This window comes from Ursus americanus, chromosome 27 (genome assembly GCF_024610735.1).
Source record: "Ursus americanus isolate L20-20 chromosome 27, mUrsAme1.1.p, whole genome shotgun sequence".
Taxonomy (NCBI): Eukaryota; Metazoa; Chordata; class Mammalia; order Carnivora; family Ursidae; genus Ursus; species Ursus americanus.
In genome coordinates, this window is record NC_142153.1 from 5,147,918 (window position 1) to 5,153,917 (window position 6,000).

Consider the following 6,000-nt stretch of genomic DNA (forward strand, 5'->3'; position numbering starts at 1 on the left):
GCACTCAGCTCTATTAGACGCTGTTGGGCATATAGCGGATGATATGCTGTGCTATCACTAAGGGAAATAGAATTCACTTAATAAAGTAATAGGGGACGATTATAGTCTACACTATCTAGCAGAGACTGCAAACACCACAGGCTTTCAGAGACAGGGAGCTTGGTTGGGGCCACATATTCTGTGAAGGCTTCATGAGGTGGGGTGTGAGCAGATATCTGAAGGTTGAGGACAATTTAGGACAGCTCTCTGTGTGTCCGCATAGGTGTGTGTCCACATTCCCACGCTTGTGATGGAGAGTTGTACAGGTTTCACAACATCTACTTGTTGGAAATAGTGAAAGAGGACTTCAACCACCTACCTCCATTCTGACCTCAGTCTGTACTTTCTGGTTAAGTTCTTCTTTCCTGCATATCTTTTAACTCAGGCAAAAGACCCAGCTGTGGGCAAAGCATCCCGTGTTGGGGACTGAAACCATTACCCCTTAAGCAACAATGGCAACTGCTCTGAAGCCAGCAAGACCCTGGGGTGATTGACCCCAAGACAGTGATTGACTTGACCTTTACTGGCCACCTGCACGTACCCACTGACGTTTGTCCCCCATTTACTTACATAAACCTGGACGTATTTTCAGCACTTTGGAGACAGTTTTTGAGACATTAGTCCACTGTCTTCCCAGTGTTGGCCTCACTGAAATGAATTCCTTTCTGGTTTTACCACCATGAGTTTCTCCACCTTTTTTAAAAAAATATTTTATTTATTTATTTGACACAGAGAGCGAGCACATGCAAAAGCAGGGGGAGTGGCAGGCGGAGGGAGAAGCAGACTCCCCGGGGAGCAGGGAGCCTGACGCAGGGCTGCATCGAAGGACCCTGGGATCATGACCTGAGCTAAAGGCAGATGCTTAACCGACTGAGCCACCCAGACACCCCTGCCTTTGGATTTTGTCATCGGAGAGTGGCCAAAACTGGTCTGTTGGGGATCCCCGGATCCAGGTTCTCTTGGACCCCTGCCTCCCGGTTGCAACAGAAAAAAAAGATTTTTCTTGTTATATATTTGAAATTAAAATTTCTTTTGCTTTAAAGTTATCTTTTGTAGTTACTATCTTCGGGTTATTGTGATATATAAATATTTATACTTTTCATATTTGAAACGTGTCGTGTCCCACTTAAGCTCTGTGTACACATATAAATGTTTGACCTTCGCTGTATTTGTGTCTGGTCAGGAAGAGGCTTGCTATGGAAAGTGTTTCATGTGGTATTTTTCAAGCTTTAAAACTGAATTTGAATTTAAATGCATTTTTCTAAGATTAGTGTTGTCATTTACCTAGCAGAGGAATGAGTCAGATAAAGTTAAGTAATGAGGCAAAGTCAACAGTGTTCTCAATAAAAGGAAGAACAGTGATTTGCCTTTGAGTCCACAGTCCGACCAGGGATTTAAGGCAGGGCATCCTTGGTTTTCATCACAATGTATCCCTGCAAATCCTGTTCTAAAGCAGTGATAAAGCAGATGATATTTCCCAAGGGAGCAAAGTTATGATTAGAAGTTGTGTGGTTTAAAAACTGTGAAAATCGCCAAAGTTTAGTATTTCAAAGCAGGAGAGAACCATGAGTCATAACCTTTAATTAACTGACCAGGAAACCAGAGGGCAAGTGACCCACGTAAGGCCCCACGGCCCACACGGCTAGGTAATGGCTGGGGTGGGACCCAACGGTCCTAGTGTCCTGTGTTCCACTTCATTATGTTGTTTCCCTTTAAAAATCCAGTAGAATGAGCAGAAAAGCAATAGATACGTAGACCATACAAGGAGCCCAACGTTCCACGTGTGTGCATAGCACATAAAAATAAAATTCTATGCTATAAAATTTGGTATCCATTGAAAAATGTACTGACCATATTAAATATTCCTTCAACACTTGAAAATATATAAAGGTGATTTCTGTTTTGGAATTTATAACTGTTTTTGAGGATGATTTGAATGGCATGATTCTCTCTACTAAAGCAGTCCAGGCTGTTTGAAAAAGCTCTATTATTTCTGTTCACTATGATCTGTGTTTGTTCTAAAACGAAAGCAGATCTGAGCACTTTGTAGGCCTAGGAAAGGGAGCCAGGGTAATTAAAGAAACCATTTCCAGGAGGAGAGATCAAGGGCACAGGGGAAGGAGAGATTAGGTACGAAAAAGACAAAGGCTAGTTGGTATGAACAGGACGGAGAGATCTGACTAGGAGCAGGAGAGGCAGTTTGGAAACCCGCGCTGATGTCTGGGAGACTGTAAACAGCCAGGTGTGAAGAACCACATTAGTCCTCCTGCCAAATCTAACAACGCATGTGGATCACTAACTTCAAGACATGCTTCACTTTTTGGGGGCCAATAATTAATAATTTTATTCCCAAGAGAATCATCTTTCCAGTCCCCATCATGTCCAGCATCCACCTGTCTGTAAAGTCAAGATTCATCAGAATCCTTAACACAGATCCACGCTCTTCTCATGATATAGTGATTTTTCAGTGTCCTAGCTTCTATACACAACTGGACATGTCTATAAGGACTGTTTTAGAAAAGATCAGTATAAAATGGCTGGCAGATGTGTTTCCTTTTTTTTTTTTAATTAAAAATATTTTTTTTTGGTCTTCCAAATCCTACTGGTATATCAGAGAAATGTAAAATGAATACATCCATAACAGCACTGGGAAGTTGGCTGAGAGACCTTCACAGACCAGATTGTTGGGGAATGGCTGAAATACGTAGGACAGGAGGTCAGATTTATGATAAAACCTAACAGAACGGTGGAATTTTGGTCCCATGAAAGGAAGACGGGACCACCAAAGAAATTATTTTCTCTGTAACAGAACCCTACAATAATTCTAAGATTATAAACAGGGGAGACCTAAGGTATAATTGGTGGGTAATCAAGGAAAGGGCCAAGAACAGCTGCAGCAGTATTCCATTTGTCACCGTGGCTTCCGTGGTCTGTCCCAACTAGTGGGCATTCTGACACAGGAGAAACCAGAGTGAGCATTGGAGTCAGAGAAATAGTTCAGTGCTCCAGATTATTTATGGCTGCCGAGAAGAAAGGGGTTCCTTGAATGTAGAAATGAGCTAGTCACACAACCTAGAGAAATGCTTCCTTGGACATAGACAATAAAGAAAAGCAACTGGAGCCTGGTTTCCTGCAATCAGAAATGGTTTCCACTGTCAGGTAAAGAAACAATACCCAAAATCAACAAACACTGGAGTAGAACTACCACAAAAAGCATTTAAAAAAATCAGTAGAAGAATTAACCACTGAAAAAAAAATTATTAATGCAGACAACAGGAGATTAAGAACAACCACAATTAGTATTCCCCCAAGTTATTACCGAGCATATGGCATCCAAAAAGAAAACCTGAGTTCTTGGAAATCAAATACACGATTCTTCCACAAACAGTCACAACCTCACCTCAGTAGGTGGGCTGCATAGCAAAGCAGACAATGACTGAATATCAAATCAGTTAGCGGTATCATCACACTGACAATGTACATAATTAAAGAAATAAAAAATATGAAAGAAGAGTTCATAAGTTAATAAACATGGAAGACAGATCTGGGAATACTGAGATCCTTCTGGAAATTTCCAAAAAGAAAGGAAGGGGAGAATGGAGGATAGGGAATAATAAAACAGATAAGAGAAGAAAATTGGCATGAGTTGAAGAAAGACATTAATTATCAAGTCTCCTTCTCCAACAGAGAGGGAGAAAGAGAGAGAGTACAAGCCCTACATTTAAACACATACAGCATATTCAGGTGACATTTCTAAAGTCCAGAGATAGAAAGAAAAGTCCAAGAGTTTCATAAAGGGAGAAACAGGAATCTATAGGAATAAGGAATAAGAATCAACCCTCACCATCCTTCTCATCTAGAACATGGGAAATTGAAAAGAAAAAAGAAAGATCATGGCAAATTACAGAATACTATCCTCACAGTCCTGAGGGAAAGTGATTTTGAATTCAAAATTCCATACTCAGCCAACCTACCCTCAACCAGCTCAGGTTGAGGAGGGCCAACCTATCCAGTTTCAGAAACGCAAGGATTCAGAAAGGTAACCCCAGTCAAAACTTTCTGAAAGAATTGCATGGAGATGTAGTCCTCTGAGATAATGAAATGAATCAGGGAAAGGAAAACAGGAGAAAAAAAGTGGTGAACCAAGAAATGAGTAAAACAATTATTTGTTTATAATGTGGTTGTGGACAGAATGTATTGTCAAGAAATTATTCAGAAGAAAGAAACACAAAATATAAAAAATTAGTAACCTAGAACTAAAATTCTGGGCGATTTAGATAAAATATAAAAAGTGATAAAAGAAGAGGGGAAGTGAAAGAGCTAAAGGAATTGTTTCATTTCAAGAGCGGTAGTTACAGGCATTAAATCCCAATGCCAATGAAAAGAAGTTTGGGGGCGCCTGGGTGGCTCACTCCTCGTTTCTGCTTAGGTCATGGTCTCAGGACTGTGAGATGGAGCCTCATGTGGGGCTCCACACTGGGCATGGAGTCTGCTTAAGATTCTTTCTCTCCCTTTTGAGGCACCTGGGTGACTCAGTTGGTTGAGCATTTGACTGTGGCTCGGGTCATGATCTCAGGGTCCTGGGATCGAGCCTCATGTCAGGCTCCCCGCTGAGCAGGTAGTCTGCTTCTCTCTCTCCCTCTGCCCCTTCCCTCTGCTCCTGTTCTTTCTGTCTCTCTCTCTCAAATAAATACAGTCTTTTAAAAAAAAGATTCTCTCTCTCTTTGTCCCTCCCCCACAGTCTCTCTAAAAAAATAAATAAATAAATAAAGTTTGGCTATATTCATTAATAAATTAATAGAAATGGATGCATAACTTTCGAACCAGTAGAGAAGAAAGAACAATAGACAAATTCAGTCAGGACTGAAAAGAAGCAAAAAAAGAAAGAACAAGAAAACATTACAAAGAAAACACAAAACAAAATGGCATAAGACTAACCATATCTATGGTAACAATATATGTTGTAGGGTTAGACCCCGTCTCAGCTGTAAACTGTTTAAGGGGAACATGTCCCAAACAAAATAATCCAGAAGGGGTTAAGATTTAAATCTGGGAAAAAAGAACAATTGCTTCAAGCTAAAATCCAGGATTTGGCAGCAGCAATTTTGGAGGGCAAAAAGCCTCTGAACTTACTCTCCCTGATGAATCTTTAAGAGGGAGTTGGTGGGGGTCGGCGGGCGGGGAGCGGACAGCTCCCTGAGGGGCAGGAAGACACATGGAAACAGAATGGAGGGCATCTTGGCAATGATTTTATTTAACACCAAAAGCAAAGGCAACAAAACAGAAATAAGCAAGTGGGACTGCATCAAACTAGACCTCACAGCAAAGGAGACCATCAGCAGAATGAGAAGACAGCCTATGACGCGGGAAAACAGATTTGGAAACCATGTATCTGATAAGAGGTTAGTTACAAACTATACAAGGAACTTATACAGCTCCGCAGTAAAACACCAAATAACCCAATTTAAAAACGGGTAAAGGATCTAAACAGACACACTTCCAAAGAAGACATACGGATGGTCGACAGGTACATGAAAAGGCGCTCAACATCAGGAAAGTGCCAATCAAAACCACAGTCAGATCGCACCTCACAGCTGTTAGAGTGGCTGTTACATGGGGCGCCTGGGGGGCGCAGTTGTTAAGCGTCTGCCTGGGCTCAGGGCGTGATCCCAGAGTCCTGGGGTCGAGCCCCACATCGGGCTCCTCTGTTGGGAGCCTGCTTCTTCCTCTCCCACTCCCCCTGCTTGTGTTCCCTCTCTCGCTGGCTGTCTCTATCTCTGTCGAATGAATAAATAAAAAATCTTTAAAAAAAAGCAAAAACGAGAAAGACAAGAGGTACCAAAATGCTGGTGAGGACATGGAGAAAAGGAAGCCCTTTTGCACTGTTGGTGGGAATGTAAATTGGTACAGTCCCTATAAAAAAAAGTTATGGAGGTTTCTCAGGAAATGGAGAATAGAACT